The 21710-nt window shown below is 40.1% G+C and overlaps 1 protein-coding gene across 6 annotated transcripts in view; it reads right to left on the bottom strand.

The window, feature by feature from the left end:
- ZNF644 (zinc finger protein 644) overlaps positions 1-21710 on the bottom strand; it is a 72883-nt gene that overhangs the window by 34058 nt on the left and 17115 nt on the right. For 3 of the 6 annotated variants that reach the window (XM_057374161.1, XM_057374201.1, XM_057374170.1), the window contains exon 1: positions 11184-11257. The exons of 2 other annotated variants lie outside the window; for them this stretch is intronic. The gene's annotated coding sequence lies outside the window, so the exon portion shown is untranslated. Of the gene's footprint in view, positions 1-10894; positions 11163-11183; positions 11258-21710 lie in introns of those variants that run through there. One more of the 6 variants, XM_057374177.1, reaches the window with a different exon arrangement.

Below are 21710 nucleotides of genomic sequence, written 5' to 3'. Positions count from 1 at the left end.
GACAGTACCTTCCAGCAGAGGACAGAGCAGACACTCCGGAGTATTACTCTCTGTAAAGAGCACTGCTATGTCACAGAGCCTTCTTCCTTACCAGAGGACTAAGCTGTGACTCTGATGAATGCCCCAGTATGAAGACAATAACCACATAAAACAATTCCCAAAAAATATAAGTTCCAAAACAAACAGCTAAAATTATAAATTCCAGTATCGCAATTCTTCCAACAAAAGCTTTTTCCAAATAAAAAATACACATTTTTCATACAATAGGATTTAGCTACTGCTTATCGGATTTGAAGTGGAGCTATAAAATGCTTCCTAATCAGGTTGATATACAACTTATAATCTTTATAATCTACGAAAGAGCACTTTGAGGAGTCACATATACTTTACCAGTAACATAAAGACTTCCCTTCATTTTGCAGGAACCTACTTTTTGGTGACAAAGGAACGGTTTTGGTGAAGAAGGAAAATTATAATATRCTGTCACTATCACCTTAATAGCCACTGAAAATTTAAAAATCCATTAGTCACTGGTTTGGTGACACTGTAAGTTTCCAGCAATGTCCATCGCCTACATAAATAGGTAAAAATTATTTCCTACTTTAGATAAAGTGCAGCAATGCAACATAATTAAACCAAATGTGTTTTATTTTACATCTTTATGCCAGACACCTGCATTAATRTTTTCTGATCAGGAACAACACACATCTTACAGCTCAAGTCATACCAGACCTGGCAAGCAAACTGGAGCAAATGCTTCCACATCCCACTTTGAAATGTAGTTTGTGACCACCAGTTACTGTCACGAACACTCAGTTGAACCAGTCACAACACCAGCACAACCACGGCTCAGCACTGACACAACATCCAGGTCTTCTTAGTAAACTCCTATTCATGGTCCCTGCGTTCAACTGGACACACAGTGTCCACAATCCTTATTAATAATACAGTCACCACACAGGACTGTTTCCGACAGTATAATTTTACAAAGTTTTGTGAAGTTACTGCCTTTGCTACAAAATTATTCTATGCAAAGCATTTTGCTATGAAGCAGGTATTTTCAAGATCTACCCCAAAGATTCTCTACTCAAGTTATGTAGTACCTTGAGGTCTACTTTCTAAACTGTTTAATATTAACATCTGTGGAGTCTCCATGCCAGATTCCAAGAAGATACAGTCGCTCTGTGCAGTCATCACTTCAAGACTAGGGCTTCATTCACCTCTCTTCTTTTCGGCCTTGAACCATTTAAATGCTTGTGGACTTGCTCACTTCCTTTTGCTGAGCTTTCAATCAGGCAAAAGCTTTCACTCTTTGATTCTTTTGCTATTTGAATTAGTTCTTCCAAATACATGAAGGCAAATGGAAAAACTTGGTATTTCCAGCACGCCACACCAGTTATCCTTACCTGTGCGTATCCAGCCCATTGGCTKTCCTTAAGCATTTCATCTGGTTGAAGCTAAAGAAACCATATACACACATATAATTGATTTGTCAATTTTCCTAACCAAAACAGATTTCCCAAACAAACTTTCAAAAGTAGCTCAAGAAACAGAAGAGACAAGACACATACTCTAAGCCTGTTTCATATGCTTTACACTGGATTTCCAAATTAGGACAAAAGAACTGGACCTGCACAGGCTAAGGTTGCATAAAATCAAAGAGTGCATAAATGGCACAAGTCATTCACATCATTACTCCATTTCAGAATGTAGACACGATTTTTTAACTGAAGCAAAGAAACTTGTATGTTTCCCACCCTAAAATGGGCATAACCCCAAGACAGAAATGTTTTTTTCAGGCAAGTAAACAGCTTACGTTATTTRTAATAACAAAGCTTCTTAAAACAAATGAAACTGAGTACCAAGGATAAAGGAAACTTTGACATTGTCTTGGACATTCACAGTTARAATAAAAACCCCCTGAACACCTTGTGCAAAGGCTTCATAAATTCACAATGATATTGGACTAGTATGTCCCAAAAGCTTAATGTACCACATCAGTAGAGTTCTGTGACTTCTTTTGGGCCCATGCAGTCGACTATTTGCCTACTGATTGGGCCCAGAGCTACAATGTTTCCTCATTATTGGGAATTTTGTAAACATAMAAGTTAGATTTTCAAGGTGAGCTCTAGTTACCTCAAGTTCATTTTCCATGCAAACACAGAAGAAAATATAACCATGTTTACAGAATATGTATGAATATGAAATTTTTTGTTTTAAATAGATAAAAGGAGTGAGCAGCTTTTCCTTAAGTTCAAGGAAAACGTATAGAAGCACACTAAATTAAAGCAATTCTGATAAAAGGCCCAGAACTTAGTCAATTCCTACATAATCAACTTTAAACAACTTCAGAGAAAACAAGAGCCATGAAGGATGCTGCAGAACTCTGATAAAAGTACACAAATACGTAAGGTTATAACAGCTTTAAGAAAGAACCTGTATTTATCCTCAGATTCACAAAACTAAAGAAATTAAKAGAACAAATAAAACCAAAACTAAAGGAAATTACAGCACAGGTCGACTTCTCCAAAACTAAGCCTTCAGAATATCCTAACAAAAGCTCTTCCTTGAYGATATTTTGGCCTACCAGAAAACTGTTTAGAATTTATGATATTTAGAGGTAAACAGTGGTATTTGTGTCTTTGATTTTTTTTATGAGATATAGGCAGTCATAGAACATTCAGATYCATACTTTAGTCTTGAAAAGACAAGGGGGTTTTGGGATAGAGGTTTTTTGGGAGGAGGTAGAGACTGAGGTGGGTTTTTTACACTAAAGGGATTGTCCTGTGAAAACTATAAGCAACTTTAATAGTTTTGCATTCTTTCAAACAGCTGCCAATTTAACATTATACAGGTTTGGTTTTCATTTCTGAATGCTAAAATCTCCTTTAAGGACGAGGAGAAATGCTTATGAAACCTATAGTGACAGAAAACATGAAGAAAAAGTGCAGCCTCAAGCATGTGAAACCCAGAGCCCTCTTCCCTGGTGAAAATGGTATGCTGGAAAAATCACTTTTAAAAAAGGAARAAAAAGGTAAAACTGTTTGCCAGAATGACAGTGAAATCACAGAGATATCCCTTTGGACAAAAGCACCCTAGGTTTTACTTTTGATATCACTAAGTTGGAAGAAAACTTTGTTTAAAGAAGATCATGGAAAAAACAACACAGGTGAAAAATTAATTCCTTTTTATTTACATCCTTTGATAATAATCTGCATCAGTATGCTTCAGGACCAGCTTAGCAGATGCACCTAAAGCAAAGTTACTAGAAATACATTAAATAGAACATCAGTTAGAACAGCACCCAATAACCTGAAGATCAAAGTGATCACCTTGCARWAGTCAAAYAAATGGCTCCAKAAGAAAAAAAAAACCTGAAACAACCAAAACCCAAAACCTAACTCATTGTGAATGCTCCAAGTGACATGAAGAAAGGTCCTGCAGTGACACTGCAGTACTTCTTATGCAAAACTATAAACTCATCTCTCTAATTTCCTAATGGACATAGTTGAACTTCTGAAGAGATTACAGAACCTGGATCCCTTCAGTTTTACTAAACATCAGTACATTATCCTAAATATTGCCTTCATTTAGGACTTTGCATGATGTTCTGTAACACAATATTCTAATTTTTAATTGTTTGTCTATATAGAAATGTTGATATCTATGAAGATACACAGTCAAAAATAGAATTGCTTTTTTGTTTTTGACACAACTCCTTGCTAAACAAGTCATCATCTCTGCTACTTCACTGGGCTAAAAAATGGAARGCAAATTTCCAAGTTGTTTTTAGTGTCCAAAAGACAATTCAAAAAAATTAATTATCACAGTACCTGTATGGTATTTTTAGAAATAGTGTGACATTTCAGTTATATAAGAACCGAAACGGCATCTCTCAAGCATCATTTCTACTTTTTGCACTCTGTACAAAAACATGTTATGCCTTCTAGTGCTCATTAATGCTGGTAAAATACTGAAAAGCAACAGCAWTCTTACGATTGTGGTACAGAGAGATACCTTTAGAACAGTTTTTTTTCCKAACAAATTGTTCTTCTTCCTCTCCAAATTCCACTCATGCCAGGAAAAAAAACAACCTTTCTCAGTCACCAGCACATTCAGCCACATGCAATGAGAATAGCAGTGAATTTRTCAGCAAGTCTCACCACCCAGAAAGTTTGGGAACAAGGGCTTGGTATTTAGGGGAGTATAGCACAGAACATCAGTGATGTACCTACCTTTCTCCAAAACACTAATGGAAGGAAAGGTATGTAAGAACCCAGGCTAAAGCAGCTCACCAAGTCTACTACTTTTCATCACTTGAGTCACTAACGTCCAACACAGTCTTGGCTTTACAAAGACAYGGAAAAAGATAATCACTATCCTAAAGCACTTTTATAAGAAAACAAGTCAGACAACACAGACTTTCCAAGGTTTCCCCAAAGCAAAGATCTACAAAGACTATGGACAGTACCTACTATCACTGGTTTATGTAACAACACACGCAACGTTTCCACCTCAGTTTCTGCAGCATTTGAGTTCAGTTTGCATCCCAGACATGCAAGCTCTACTCCCTCTCACTCAGTAATTGCTCCAAACCCTTCCAAGTTTTTCACTCTAGCTTATTTAGGTTAATTCACCATCACATGTCCCCTCAACTTATCTTCCCCTTTTAAGCCAGCAAAAAAACTGACACAGCATAATATATTTTTGTTAATGATTACCTGATTAGGGAGTTCTAACTAGCATTTAGTTCTCAACTTTCTGCAAGAAGAGAAACTCTTTTCAAAGTAACCTCAGAGCTCCAAATATTCACTACAATTCACTCACAATGCAGTCAATGTTCATTATATGTCACAGATTCTCAGTTTTAAATTTTTGCTCAAGAAAAGAAAAGATTAGGTGATTTCAGTATGTCAGTAAGTATGTTAACAAAAATGAGGCAAAAGAGGGCAGAGTACTCATTTCAATGTGGGAAAGAGCTGTGAGAAGCCAGCTTCAGAACTGCCACTTCCCACTCCCTGTAACAGCACACACAATCAAGACTTTCTCACAGAAGATACACTCATGGCTACATTATTAAACCCAGCACTTCAGTGTAAAGAAAAAAAATATTTATATTGGAACTTCGCAGGCAGAGCCTGTCCTCTGCTGAAAATATTGTTTCTAATACCAAGCTGACTTAGTAGCAACAACAAAAATACAGCTGTTGGAAAAAAAATGCTCCCCTTCTCTGCCCTCCCTACCAATCACCACAGCAGAGAACACAGAATCTTGTGTCCTTGGTGAAGGCTCCTAAGAACATTCAGCAGCATACACAATATTCTTACATGCATAAATACAGTAACCTACGTAAGTATAAACACAGTAATAAATACAATAACCTACAACCACTGTTTTGGTTGTTGGGAGCCTAATTTTAAGATAAAAATTCTGTAAACTTCCAAACTGTTCTGACTGAGAAAGACAAATCCAGAAATCTCAAGTTAGTATGAGAGACAGTTACTGAAACTCTACAGCCACAAAACTGTTACATACACCTACAYTTGAAGATGAAGAAAGGTATCAGCAACAAACATTATAAACATTAAGGGCTTTCTAAAAATAATCATCAAAAATTGTATCACATAGTGCTCCTAGGAGACCTKGGTAGAAGCAGAAGCAAACAGCAGAAATCTACAGAGGCCAACCACTCCAGAAGATAAAAACTGAAGCTAAAGCAGAAAAAAAAACCTATCAGCCAGAACACTCACTGAAAAGCAGCAGACAAAAAAAAAAAAAAAACCAACCCAATGAAAACGCTAAACCATAACCACCACTGACTGCGGCCAGGCAAGTGACAGGAGCCATTTCCTACCAGAAGAAAAAAAAAAAAAAAAAAACCAACCCAATGAAAACGCTAAACCATAACCACCACTGACTGCGGCCAGGCAAGTGACAGGAGCCATTTCCTACCAGAAGCAGCAAGGAGCAGCTTCAGARCTGCCATGCTTTAAGAGCAGACATAAGGATCACTTTTCCAAAAGCAGTCACTTGACCTCCTGCTGTATACCTGCTCTGGAAAACCCACCCCTGCCCTTACCAAAGAGCCACGCTGGGAAARTAGATGGGGTAAAGCACAACTCAATGCTATCAATGCACCAAATTACTATTCTGTGAAAAGGCAAGCGGAAGGGACTCATTACTACATTTCAATGATTAGATTTACTAAGGAATTCCTTGTCTTTCACTCAAATTAAAAACGGATGCATCAAGTAAAAGCCTGTAAATAATGGTAAATTATGCAAGAAGTACTTTGTTGTGGGAAGTATTTTTACAAGTGGCYGTTAACAGTAGGTCCAGAAAACCGGGAAGGTACAATGATCTCAATTTATGTCTTCAGCTACAACTGGACCAATCAATAAGGCACCTTGTAATTCCCCCCATCCTGTCGCCTAAAATGCACCCTCGCCTGCTGCACTGCTTTGTAAAAACTAACATTATTAAGTAGTCATTTAAGGCAAGCAAAAAATATAATCATTCAAATATTCACAAAATAACACCCCTTCAGGAAGAAAATAAATCTGAATAARTATCTAACGTAGTATTCACCATACTGGAAAGTTACAATACACTAACAACAGGTCTGAAATATTCCTAAACGCAGCAATCTYGCCTTTATTCTCATTTGAGCATGAACTTCACAAAACTAGATTAAGTTTCAAGAAATACTGAATTACTAAATAGCCCCTCATCATAAAACTAGTTAATTATTTTTAAGACAAAGCACTCAATATCAATCAATAAACATCAACTAGAGAATTCATTTCCAGTATCTGGACTTAGCATGAACCATCAGTTCCCACACCAAGAGCATTATGATTACTTCTAGTGGAGTGAGAGTTCTCTGTATTCCCAATTTTGTTCAAAAGTATCAGATCAGTTAATATTTAATGTAACCAAAACACACATACTCAATGTTAAGCCACTGTCTTCCCCCATTTGACTTCACTGGCAATGTAAGGGCATGGCTGCAACATTCTGTCAACATAACAGCTGCTGTGTACAGTTGAACAGTGACAGAAAGGCAGCATAACTGGATATTTAAAAAAACAAATTAAAGTATTATTTCATACAGAATTACTTTATAATACATTTCATTATGGAATTTTAAAAAGCTTGTTCTTCTTCATTGAGGCAACATTGCTCTAGGTATATACTACAGATTCTGGGTAAAAAGATCAAGACGAAACACTTATTAYGTGACACCAAATTGCAGACTATATAAGTAACATAGCCAACTATCACGCTTTTTCAACCTTTTGAAAACACACATTAGAAGTTTAAGCAAACTGATTACATGATCCTTCCTGATGGAAAACTGTGTTTTGAGCATCAAATTACATCCCACAGGATTACTGTACTGTAGAGGTGCCCTGTATTTTGCACCTGTTTTTACGTGACCATTTCATATCCTTACCATCAAAGAGCTTTCCTACAATTCTGTGAACAATGTGAGCATGCCTTCTACCATCACTGCTTGCATGAAAGGTTCCTATTAATTGATCTAAGGGACAAAATGTATACAGTTATCAACATTCATGTCAGCTTTTTGTTTGGCTTTTTCTGGGTTTTTTTTTTTGTCAATTAGGCATAAAAAGGGTATTTTTTCATGATATCAAAAATGTATGAAATCCTTTAACTCAGTCTGACAGTACATTTATGTAGACCATCCGGAATGACCAACAATCACAACTTCCACAAGTAACTTAAGCTATTTAYGCAGTACCAATACAAAGTTAGCATCTACACTGGGAAAAAATCTGCAAGGAAAAAAGTTAATTATCAAAAATTAGCTTATAGTTGTAGCTTAAGAAGACCAATCTCARGAAGTGACAAGAAGATCAATGAACATATTTTCAAAGACAGACTTATTGTGGTTTATTTCACCAGGCATTCCTTTACACTCTGAAGTAGGGTGGACATCACTTTTATGAGAAGGAATCTGGTTTTGGAGGTTATGCTAAGTTTACTTAGTCGCAAATCAATTTAAGTGAGTGCAACACTGTTTAATTTTGTTGTCATTTCCCAATCTCTGGATACATAATACCAAGTGCTCTGCAATCTACAGCACAAAGAAAACTAACTGARTGATGTGGCTTGTAGTAACTGATATTAGAGCAATGCATTTGGTACTAAAATAACAGACGGAATAAAATAAGTATGTTAAGGTCTCTGTCAGTCAGATCRCTTGAACTTTGCTGAAGATAAAAAGTTGTTTGAAAATGTAAAACTATGAGGACAATGTTACTGAGACAGTGAATMAGCAGCTATTCAAAGACCTTTAATTCAAACCAACTTCAYGCRAAGCTGCAGAGCAAGTGACACAACTATTCTGCATTTTCTCCAGTTTTAAGTTCTCAGATCTTTTGCAAGACAGTTAAAAGTCTGAAAGTGTTTGAAACAAATAACTGTGTGTGAGCATGTGCATGCTTTATTGAGAATTTGATTCCTTTTTCAGTTCCATTTTCTCTGCAACTGAGTTGAATTTAAAAACCATATATACTAGTAGGCTGTACTTGCAAGTATAAGCACAAACTATTGCACTGACAACCCTTGACTTCAGTGTCCACATGAAATTCAGTTATTTTAAAGTCCAAGGCATTATCATTCTTATTCAATAACTTGTTTATTCAGCTGCTGATGCTCCTATTTCAATCAATCTTTTCTGTTCTAAACAACTTCACAAAGATGCTCCAAGTGGTCAGTGCCTTCTTCTCCAGGTCATCTGTTATGATTTCAACCCTATTTTGCATTCACTTAAGAATTTTCATACTTTCCTAGGCATATTCTCCCTAGTGTTACTAAGTATAAATCAGAYACTGAACTTCATGAAACTTAAAAAGTCAGAGTTGTACACCCTTGGTTGTTTTGTTTAGTTTTTGGTGTTTTTTGCAATGATATTTGCCCAGGACATTTTTAATTAAAAAAAAAAACAAAACATACAGACTGAACAAAAGAAAAAAAGTACAAAAAACTAAGTTTCTTTGCTGACATTACAGGCCTTTTCCGCTACAAAATTCCTATTCCTTCGGTAGGTCTTTATAGTAGAAATCTGTTGGACTGCATACTAGACATCAGTGGAAACTATTCTAAGAAGATATTTTGAAGATTATTAATTTCAATTCTCACTCTTGTATAACTCYGCACCACATCCCTCTGCAGTTACATTAGACAGGTTTGCAATATCAGCTCTGATTTTGAGTCAGTGTAACAGGATTGTCACACTGCACTGCTCTTTCATGTACACTATGCAAACTCTTCTTCAGTAAGAAAATGCTGCATGTTCTCTGCACCTAAGAAACCCACTAAAAGCTTCTCCACATTTATTTTGCATTGCCTAATCAGTCCATTTATTCAGTCCTCAAATCACCAACCATGCACAAGTCAGGCAGTAAAGAAATCTACACRAAAGAATCACATTAAGTTACCAAAACTTTGCAGCACTTCACCCTCCACTGTGAAGAATCTTCTCCTTAAAATTTATTTTATAATTTGAATCAAAATTATATTACAACTTGAATAAAAAAAATCTCAGTAAGAGATGGTAGTCTATATCAGAATTCCAGAAACGTTTATCAGCCTCTTATGAGTTTGTCCCAGGTGTTAATTCATTACTCTGTACAACATGAAATGACTTCTCACTCTAAAATCTACTGCACATTCATTCCACATATGCATTTGAAAGCGAAGTTCCATGACACAATCTTCATAATTAAATTATGTGCTTAGAAAGGGGGGCAAGAATCAGAATATCACTGCAAATGAGGTTTTGATTAAAGGACTAGAGCTGTAYGGCACTGATGGAAACCTACTTTGATATAACATAGTTATTTTACACTACCACTGTGTCTTGTCAGTTTACAGACCACACTACCACAGCAGGATTTCCAGTAGGCTGAAGGTTACACACAAGACACAAGAAGAACAAAAACTTTCTACATTTCACACAAGATTTGGAAGATGATGCTCATCACTGCAACCTGGTAACACAAACTTTGTCAGATAAACCGCCAGAGCCWGAAGCAGCTGGCAGCTCGAACACACGACTTTGGTACCTGAACTGGTAACTTTTCCCTCGCTGTTGTAAACCACCTCTGCACCGGGAGCTCTATCACCGCTCCCGGAGGGGACACCGGCCAGTGCCACGGTGGGCCGGTCAGAGCCCGTTGTACCGCCACCGGGCGTTTCAGAGCCTCTCCGCTTCACGCCAGGCAGGAAGGGAACGAAGGGGAGGGAGAGGAGCGCACGCTCCCCCTGTCCCAGGACGGCAGCACAGCGTTTCCCGGGCCGGCCGCCAGCACAGGGGGGCAGAGCGGGCGGGACCCGCAGCAGGGAGATGCGCGGCGGAGCGCAGGCGGCCCTGCGGGACCCGCCGGGGCGGGCGGCGGCAGGGCACGGACACCCGCGGGCCCCTCCAGGGTGACTCCGGCCATCCTCGAGCGACGGCATCATCCCGCCCGGCCGCCCCCGCGGCATTACCTGGTTTTGCCGGCCGCGCTACCGCCGGCCCAGCCCTAGGCGGAGCGCCACGGCCTCAGGCCCCGAGCGGCGGCCCCGGGTTGCCCAGCTCCTCCGCGCCTGGCAATGGCGGCGGCCCCGCTCCCCCTCCCCGCTCCGCGCTCACTGGCTGCGCCGCTTCATGTGACCGAACAAAACCCTCCTCGACACAGCCCTTTGTGTCCCGCCCGGCCGGGGCACCGGGGACGCCGCTCGCCGGCTCGGGGAGAGGGCCAGTGGCGCTGGCAGGGACGGAGTGAAGCGACAAGGCGGGCTGGAGAGGGAAGGGCCGGGCTAGGCAGCGCCCGCCGCGCCCGCCCGATCTCCCCCACACCGCCGCCCCGGCCCGGCCACTTACCGCGGCGGGGGCGGCGGCGGCCGAGCCGCGGTGCCGCACCAGGTCGGAGGCGGCCGCCATGTTCCCGATGCGGCAGGATGGGGCAGACCCGCCCGCTCCACCACCCGCCGCTAGGGCGGCCGGCCCGGCCCGGCCCGGCCCGGGTCAGATTGGGTGGGCTCCGCTGAACCTCGGCCCGCGCCCCCCGGCCCGCGCAGTGCCGCGCCTCCGGCACTCTCCCCCCACTCCACGGCCGCGCGGGGGCGGCGGGGGAGCGCTACGGAAAAATAAATCGTAACGGGAAACTCACGGGCTCGCCGGGCTGTGCGTCACGCCGGGGTTACGTCCTGCGCGCGCCGTCGTGACGTCATCGCGCAAACATCCCGACCGCCCCGCCACTCCGCGCGCGGCTACGCGCACGCACACGCACGCACGCGCCCCACGGTGCGCGGAGGGCGCACGCGCACGGCATCTCCTCCCGTTCCCGCGGGGGCGCGCGCTGTTCCCGGTGCCGGGCGCGCTCTCGCGGGATCAGGGGCGATGTCCTCCCCCGGGCTCCTCAAATCCTCCTGGCAAACAACGCCACAGGCCTGGGAAACCGGGTCAGGTGCGGCAGCATGTGCGCTGCGGGCAGGCACAGGCAGGCTCAGCTCAGCTCAGCTCAGCTCAGCTCAGCTCCGGCTGCTGCGGACGGGGCCAGGGGGCGCGGGGAACCTGAGCGCAGCGGGCACGGCCCGGGGGGCCGGACAGCAACGAGGTGACAAAACGACACCTTCGGTGCCATTCTCTCCTCAGGTCAATGCTGCTGAGAGAAACCCCGGCTCAGAGAGGGAATTCTCCCAGAGTCAGGGGAGAATGGTAAATGGTAGAGACTGCCTAACGGARTTAATTTTTTCCTTTCAGATTCGCTGAGCCCGGAGGATTTCACACTAGAGTGAGAAGCTGATAAAGGCAACGTTAGAGGTGTGAGTGGTGGTCAGAGTGCTCAGGGAGACAACAGTCAGGAGAGAGGAAGAGGAAAAATGCGCCACACATAATTCAAAAGGGGGGAATAGGTAGAGCCAAGCACTGTCAATCATTCCAACCTCTATTCCCAGGAAAGTACGGAAGCAAATAATCACACAATCTTTAGGTACATGGTAGCTAATGAAGTGATAAGTTACAGCCAACACAGATTTGTCAAAAAAATCACATCAAGCCAAACCCATCCCATACTGTGACAGGATAACAGGCCTTGGATGTGAGTAGTGCTCGATCTGTTATGCCTTGACTTAACTAAGGTTTTTGACACCATCTCGGAGAAGTCTTAATTGAGCAAGCAAAAGACAAAACATGAAATGACTGCAGTGGTGCAAAAGTACATCAGCAATGCTTTGCTATGACAAATAGCAGGACACAGGAAATACGGTTTCCTGGAGGTGGGTATGTCCCGAGTTTGGTTTCAAGTGTAATTAAATGAGTGACAGAATACAGTTTACATGGATTGGATTTGCCAGCAATGCCAAACTGGCAGAGCTGGAAGCATGTTGCAGCACAAGGAAAGAATTCAAAACCTTCCTGAAAYAGTGGTTGCAGAAATATGATACAATTGAATAAACACAAATGCCAACTTCAGCATTTAACCAGGAAAATAACAATTGCACAATTGCAAGACTGGGAACTGATGAATAAACACCAGGTTCACAGAAAAGGGGCTGGAGATTAGAGTAAATAACAAACAGAACATGCATCAACAATGTCACACCGTTGTGAAAAAAGCTGCAGTACACAGAGATGCRTAAACAGAACTGTCATATCTAGGACATAGGCAGAATTCCTCAGATTTAATACCAGTGAAGCTTCCTTGTATGTTCAGATTTGGCCTCTGCATTTCAAGAAAAATTCCTTTCAGAAACTTAAGTAGGAGACAGTACAAGCAAGGGAAGTGGAAAAATCACCATTTAAAAAGATATGACCCTAACTGAAAATAGAAATGTGTGAGATTTTTTAGTCTAGAGAATAAAAGGCCATTGGCAGAAAAATCCATTGTTCACTAAGTCAACTGCAGACAGGGATAAACTTAACAGTTTTCAACTGTACTGAAAGAACTTTCAGTCAGACATAGGAACAGTTCTATTATGATATTGATAAATAAAACTGGCATATATTCTCTACAGGACTTTTGAAATGCTATGATTTTTAAGATTAAGTTAAATGTCCATAAGAAAAATATAGAAGCATTTGACTGCTGTGAAGTAATGGAGGCACACTAGGTAATTGTTTTCAGCATAATTTTCTGTAGCTGTAATTACTATTCAGATATCTGTCCTGATCCTATTTTTTTCTGATAAAAGTGAATCCCATAGGCATTTAAACATTTAATGTGGTGTTGTGATCATATGCACAGGTGTAGATATCCCCTTTGGGAGCCTTTGTCATGTTACAGTCAGTATAGCTGTGTGGCAACATATGTCACATGCTCGGCTAATTTGCTAATTTATAAACTTTATATATCACTATAAATCCCACATTTTAAAATAATGTGTGTGTTAGTGCTCATGTAACCATCGTTTATCATGGCTTTTGCTTTTCTGTGCTTTTTTTCAGAGCACCAGAGCCTAATTTTCCCCAAAATCCATTAAATTTGGGGGTTGCTCTGSAGCTTGCCAGTTAGGAGAAGTCAGTGTGAGTGGTTTATGTTGTKAGACTGAGACCCACCAAACTCAACTCATTAGAGATGACTAAAAGGCCATTAATAGGCTGATTTTCCATCTCCTCTGAGTTAGACTGAATTCAAACTGATAGCCCACAGGCAAACGGCTATGAATTTCATTAACAGTACCCGAAAGCATTCAGTCCCCTAATGAGTGCTAATATTATTCTTCTGAGAATTAAGCTTGTTTTCTGAAAATATACATTTATTAAATTGACTTCTAATTATTTTGGAGCTTATAAGGACAGTTTTTCCACTGCTCTTAAACACAAGAAACATTATCATCTTGTGCAATGCACAGATTTCTTCTATGATTTTTGCATCCTATGTGCTCCATGCTAACCAAAATACAAACAATAAAAATGTGAAAAAGCAAATATTAATACTACCTCTATGCTTCTTGCTGAAAATCATATATTTTATTGGTTGCAATCATTTTAGGGTCATCACACTWACTTAAATATATTTTGTCCCATAGAAGTGAAGATTTAAGGAACAGCAATTCTTGCTTCAATTAACAACTGAAGCAAAACATAAAATTCTATGAAAGTATTAACTTATAGAAGAACATGCARTGTTTTATTATATTTCCAATTTAATTGTGAACAAGTAAAATGCTTAGCATAAGGAAATCTGAACTTCAGTTCTAATGCTGCCAAATTCCACACTTTATTAATAGTTTAAAGATACCTAGCAATTTTTAAATCTCTGAATACTTAAAGGCTGAATTACATTAGCATAGTGGACTCTAAAAAAATGCTTATGATTCACATAATCTGTGGATCAAAAGAAAAATCCACATTTGGTGTGAATGAATAGTGCACATAAATGCAATATTTCATTAAAATGGCARTGTAGTTAAAGATTATGTCCAGTGGTGTCAGAAGTCTTTTTTTGATTTCTAATTCCACTTCTGTTGCCATTCATAATATGTGAAAAGTAGTAGATGATCTCAAAGGTTACACGATAGATTAAGACTTGAAAAACAGACACAAAATKATGCAAAATTGGGATTGCATGTCTGCATGAAATAGAAATTTCTGGATCAATGAGGCATTCTAAGATCAGTAAAAGAACATGTRTGGCCAGTAAAGAACCACACAATAGGATTCTTGAAAATCAAGCCAGATACTGCACASTTGGCTTTTTGTTTGCAGAAATTCTGGCTGTGTCCTATATTATTTCTCCACCAATGCAGACAAGGTCTAAAAATGGTTAAAACAGCATTTGAAAACCTCTTGAGAGAAGGATGCTATCTAGTTCCTCCTAGTCTTCAAAACGGCTATAGAAAGCTTAAACCAAGGCAAATTCTTTCAAGTTAGCAGCAAAATATTATTAACTGAAACCAATTTAGAAACTGTTTCTTCATATAAACATTTTTGTAGCTGAAGCTGCAGAGGGACAGTTTAAGCAGGTCTAAGCAGAAGCATTTTGAATGAAAGAAGACTGCAAATGCCTCCTTGTAACACATAGCAAAATCCCAAATGCCTGGAGGGAAAAACTTTTTAATGATAATTTCTTACATTTATATAGCACCTTTAATTCCCTAGGACCCCAAGCACTTCATTAACTCTATGCAAAAAGCTTCACCATGGAAATACAGCCACTATATGTATCATTCTTTAAAAAATTTCACATTCAGTTGACAYATATTCTACTTATGCTGTGTACAGCAAACAAAACAACAGATAAAATATTAAGCTATACAATTTTGAGTTGTAGAACAATTTAAGGCTTTAGAGTTTACAAAATGCACTCATGTAATGGATACATTGCATTTAGCCCACTCATTTTCCTTCTTCATTTACTATTTCCATCTCATCTTTATACCATAGTTCTTGGTAGTAAATTTTATCTTCCATAACATTTTCAAAATTGAAATGATTCTTGATGTCTGAATTTCAGACAAAAATGATATCTATAGGAAAAAGTCGCATCTGTATTCACTACTTTAAACTGAAAAAGTAGGGCTTTTGAATACCTAAGATACAAYGTTGGGATTTTTTCAAGGAGGGATGGTTGTATTAATAAAATCCCTCAACTTTATGTATAAAGTTTGTCTTGTCTTTGCCATTAGACCTGCGTAACTACAAAAACAAGCACCCAGAAACACCATGTGAAAGATATCTGTGTTTCATTGCTCAACTTGCCAGAAAGTTTTTCTTTTCACCCTGCAGAGATGTTTCTGGTTTCTTGGCCTTTCTTACAATGACATAATGGCGATTTCACTACTATAAACTAATTTAGGAACTCAATGTACTGGTTGTTTCAACAGTAATCAACATTATTTCAATTGAAATTTTAGAAGAACTAATGAAGTAACTAACTGGAGCAGTTTGATTTATTTCAACATAGTAAAAACTGCAAAGGGGGAAAGTGATTTTTCCTAATTTTTTTTTTTTTTTGCTCTTTGAGCTGTTGATTCATGTTTTGCTGGCTTTCTTGTTTCACAGGCTCTTTTGAAACACAGTTGTCAATGTTAATTAAAGAGGATTGTCTCATCTTGTCTATTTTTCAGACAGAACAGAAAACGTATTTCATTTTAAAATTTAATCTGTGGTATAAATCAAAGTATTCTAGTCACGGTCAATATGTATTAAACTTTTGGAATTGTCATTAAAATAAGAGAGCACTAAGAGCATATGGGTAAAATTGAAACCATTAGCCATTAAACCTATGGCTCTCTTAACAGTGTTCCCAAGTAAGGTCAGTCCTGAAATAAAGTATTTTGCAACAGAAGGRTGTTTAGACAGCGTGCCTAGGGAAACATTATTGCTTGCCACTGTGAATTGCCTTTAGAACTATCCTACTGTTGTAAGTGTTTGAAATACCAGCTAGGAAAAGATTCCCCAGATTGCATAAGGACAACTGCCACTCTGTTTTCTCACTGCTCAGCTTCTGTCCATAGGCAATGGTAGGAAAGTTCTGTGCCTGTTCCTTAGACCTGCTCCCCTTGGCCAGGCCCGTGCCTATAATCACAAACCAGCTTTTGTCAGGAGGACAGCAGCTCGTTCCCAGCTCCCCACAGTTGTCTCCTGTTCTGTCTCACCACTATGGAGAGTTCCTGGCATCTGCCACTGATCACAGGAGAGCAGCTGCTGGGGCAGCACTGCTGCCTGGCACACCAGGCTCCATTCTTAGCTGTTCCACAGGTACCACCACAGTAAACGTTATCAATTGCAAATCCTGGATTATTTATCAACAGTAATTACTTAACCCTGGTCCTCATGCTTATTTTATTTTATCTGGTGTTATTCTAATTAGTCCTCCATTAAAAAGACAATAGCTGAGCCTACATCTGTGCTCCCTTCAGGAGGATCTGCCATCTCCTCATGTCTGAGTTACCAAGCTCATCTCACAGAATTCMAAGATCACAAGAAAGCAGATCAGTGTAGGAAAATACCACCATATATTATTGCACTGACCTTCTTAGAAACAATGTATTGCCTTGGAGAGTTGCCATTTGCATCACACACAGGAAGCATTAATATATGAAAATATGCTATGAGTGACAAAACTGCAACAAGTTTCTTCCTGAATCTGTTGATGAATTATAATTTAGTGTGAGAGGAAGAAAGCAATGGCAATAAACTGGCCTTCTATAGACAATGGAAAAGGACCTAGATCCAATAGGTGTAAATTATCATAACTCTGCTTAACTGATGATTCAGTTAAGAGTGCCAGACCTTTGCCATGACTCTGCTATGCTGGCAAAGCGTTAGTGAGGAGACAGAAACTGCACTTGACCTGGGAGTGTCATGTTCTGGTCTCCTTCAAGGTGTGTCACCCCACTTGCTACATCCACCTCTGTGACTAGCAGCAGGGTCACACCRTATCTGCAGCATATATTAGAGACAATAGCAACATTACTGTGGGAATTAGAGACAAGAATCCTTTCAAGCACATTCCATCTCCGAAGTTGTGACTTCTCTATGTCCAATCAGGAACACAGGTGGCACAACATGGGGAAGCCACCTCCCTGAGACAAAGATTATTTCAACACCTTCCCAAAAAAGGCTTTGCTAGCCAACCCCAACCACTTCTATACTTCAAAGTCATCTGGCCAGAAGGAGGCCAGGATAAAGTCCGAGTGAAGACATCTTCACCAAAAACCTTTAATTTTAGAAGCAAGTCCTATATGTTTTAGCAGCATTTGAAAAGTGAACAGCATCTCTCAGTCATCAAAATCATTGCCAGGCAGGATTTCAAATGACCTTCTTTTCCCTGCAATTTCCTACTCCTCTGCCTGGCAGGCAATTGCTGCTGAAATCAGCAATTCTGATTTCTTTCACTGTCGCATGGACATACACCCTCTTGACCTTATACTTGACACAAACATTTACAAAAATCTTTATTATTGTTTGTTTGTAAAGTGCCAGAGTTTGTGTACAGGAAGACATAACAATCGTATCTAAAGAAAAAGTACAGAAAGCAAAAAAGCATTTTACTACTATTATTGTGGAAAGAATGGGGATCTGATTTTGTGTTTAAGTAAGATCACAGCAGCATAAAGTCTGTTTGATATGCCATAYCTTCTGTTTGTTTCTTAATTGTAAAGAGTTTGGTTTTGATCAAGATAATTAATTATGAATATACCTGAGTTTTCTAACATCAGAGATAAAGCTTAAAAAAAAACAAACTACAAAAGCTTTTTTAGACTATATTGTAGTGTATGGATAAGTATATATCTTCAGGGCATAAAAACAGACATATTTGTAACTGAATCCTGAAAAGGAGGGGGAAAATACAACATAAAACTGTGATAGTTCTACACAGTCTTAAGAGTTGATATGCAATTGTGAACTGAATAGAATTGATATGCAATTATTTATTAAATTTTGTGGTTGTACAGAATCAGTGTACGGTGTATGTTAACAAAAAAGACCAAGTTACAGCCTTGGGTTATTTAATTAGAGTGTTGTTACCAAATAACTTGGTCCTTTCAATGCCCCTGCCAATCCCTTTTCATGACAAAGGAAGAGGAACATCTCTYATCTCCCCAGTTTGACCACCTCTATTACCATGCATCTGCCAAAAAGTATCTTCAGTGCAATGATCAAAGAGTTTGATATTAAGAGTTTTGATATTAAGAGTTTTGCTTCTTTCTTGTTCATCCAGTATTTCCGTATCACATCCCACTTAAACTCTCAGATGAATTATTTTGAACAGCAGCTCATTTGCCATTATCTCATTCAAGAAATACTGTCATGTTTGGGATTTGCAGKTAGATCTTGTGTTATACCACTACTGTTTTTAGTGTGAAGCTCATAGGAACATAAAAAGTTTCATTACAAGCTCAGTGAAATAACTGCAAAAAAAAAAAACAACTTTAATTTGCTTTCAACCAGACTCTAAGAAAATTCTAGCACTAATCTTTCTACTAACAAAAATCTTCATCTTTAAAATAAGTGTAAAATAGTTATTTCAGTATACCGGAATGCATGCTGAGTAGAGGTTTCTCMGACAAAAGAAAGAGTGAAGAAACTTAGAAAAACAGTCATGTTCAGTTTTAAAATTTGTCCCAGTTTCACAGCCCTTGGCTCTGGGTTCCAACAAAGTGTGTAGAAATGGATTCAAATAAAGCTTTGAAAGTGTATTTTTAGTTAGATCATGCAGATAATTCGTACAGTAAAAATGGGATATCTGTAAAAGCAGAAAAAGTCACCACAGTAATATAATTYTGGGAATTTCAGTCCAAGATGCTGTATCTGAACACTCTCAGGAAGCACTCAAATCTGTCTACTTGTGTGTCAAATGAGTCTCTAATTCCATCTTAAGCATATTAGAATTTCTTCTTAAGAAGTTGTGTGTGAATTGTCATTCAAATAGACCTCTAAAACAGTGTAGAAGTTTTTACTTACTCYGCACAAAAGAGAATCCTGAATTGGAATTTTAACAGGAGCCAGCTAATGGTGGTTTAATATTTCATGTAGATGTCTTAATCAGCAAGTCATTTAACCCAATCAATGTAAGRGAGTACTTTTTAAAGTATCCCATTTACAAATAAGCAAGAACCAYGTTTTGTCATATTTTATCAATTATGCTTTCCAAAAGAGGAGGGCATCATCTCATTTGTGATAGTTTCAGGATGCACAATTCTCCACAGTGACTGTTAAAATGGCACATGCTGGGGAAAATGGTGCTTATTAGGATTAATTTAAGGCAATGGGTACTCACTAYGCCTGAATTGTATATGATCACTTCCATCATTAATGTATTACAGTTTATCTCATCCTTTAAAAAGAAATAATTATAAATTGAGAATTTCTTTCTTTCCCTGACAGAGCTGCCATAAATCTCAGGCCCAAGGGAGGAGAGCAGTGGCTCAAGCATGCAGCCATCCTGTGCTGCAGCAGGACAGTGCAGAGGGCAGTTCAGGTCAGCAAGGACTACAAGGAATAGTGACAGCCCATCCTTTCAGGAGTTTCAAGTGATAGGTTGTGGAAAATTAATGATGCCTGACTGTCAAAGCTTGTGTTGATCAAACAGCTCTGCAGCCTGCTGAGAGTAGAGAGGCTGAAAACACCCTCTGTGAGCACACAGTGCTTGTGCTGCACAGGACCTGGAAACAGGAGATCATAATGCTTCACAGTCGTGCAGGGAGCTGATAGCTGGTGTCAGCAAGAGGCCCATGCTGGAAACGAGGGTGAACGCTCAGGACATGGAGACACCATTTCTAACCCCAGGCATATGTGAGCTTTGACCCTTTATACCTCTTGTGTCAAAAAGGGTCACTGCAAAGGACAGCCTGGGGCAGGAGCAAGTGGAGGAGCTCCTGAATGCAAACATGTTGGGAATCAAGGGAGGGGAACCCTGACAGGTGCACAGGGGCTGTCCCTATGTGCTGTGTTAGGTCTCCAGATCCCTTAGGAACCTCTGTCCCACATCAGCARCAGGACACCATGTGAGGCCTTTCTAGTACTCATGTGCCATCAGTACATACRTACCACATACAACCCACAACCCACACACCCCTGCCTTTATGTGTCATCAGCCATCACCAGCCTTCTGATCCTGCTGCAGCAGTCTGTTGATTGCCTCCCTAGGACAGCCAGCACCKCTGTGGTCCCTCAGTCCATTCTGASATGATCCACTCAGGCTTTCACTTCAGAAACAAAATCTGCAGCACWCTCTCCTTTTGCTTTGCAAACAATACAGAGAAGAAATCACTCTTCCTTCTGGGAAGGAAGGTAGCTGATCCTCYTATGGGTTAAGAGATGCAGAAAAGGCTTGGCTTGTAGTTGTAGCCTCCCAAACATGGAAGSAGACTGTGAAAAAGCCAAAGTGTTTGGAGATGGCAGCCCAGSTGGAAGGGACTGGACTGGGGGTGGTGAGGAGCACATCCCTGTTAACCAGAGGGCCATGTGGCCAGCTGGTGCAGGTGTGGAACACCCACGGGTGCGGAGCTCTACTGTAAAGACTAAGCCATATGGCTCTGYTGGACAGATACCGGGGTGCTTTGGGGAAAGGCACTGGGAACAGAGAATCTGATCCAGATTCTGTGCATGTGGGTGGAAAACTGAGAAGGTTTCTGAGCAATTTTCCTGYAGTACCCTAGCTGGAGCGCTCCTGGGGTGTCCCAGAGGGCACATGATGCTCACGCAATAGAGCCTTAATGGCAGCACAGGAGCACTTCTGGACAGAAGTGCCTCCCTGCATCTGGCAGTTCTGATGTTCTGAGCAGGATGAGGATATTTTTACTTGCAGAGAGGGGAGGCTGATTGAACAAATCCCATTTGCCAGTAGAATCAGGAAAATTAAATGATTGGGGGAGTACTCCMCTGGAAATGCCAGGTGACTGATTACATGTGAACCCAAAAGGAGAAATAACCCAATATAAAATGTAGTATGTATCCATCTCAACTGGCAATGCCTCCTTACCKTGGGATCTAAAAAAACTCCCACAAACAAAAGTCTTGAGGTTCATTTAATTTACAAATTACAATTTGGATTTTTTTTTTTTTTTTTAGATTGGGTTGGTCTTGAAAAGAGATTATAGAAAAAGGAACTACCACAAAAGAGCTTGTAGAAGAACCAAAAAAATTCTCATTTTATATTTTACTTCAATTGAAGTTTAAGTGTAAGAGGACTGGCCCGGTCCAGATTTGAGCATTCTCTTCTAAGGCTTGGGACACTTGCAGAAGG

This window comes from Malurus melanocephalus, unplaced genomic scaffold, assembly GCF_030028575.1.
Source record: "Malurus melanocephalus ecotype Western Australia unplaced genomic scaffold, MMel_1.1 scaffold_8, whole genome shotgun sequence".
Lineage (NCBI taxonomy): Eukaryota > Metazoa > Chordata > Aves > Passeriformes > Maluridae > Malurus > Malurus melanocephalus.
The sequence above is the reverse complement of the archived record's forward strand: the minus strand, read 5'-3'. Positions and strand labels throughout refer to the sequence as shown.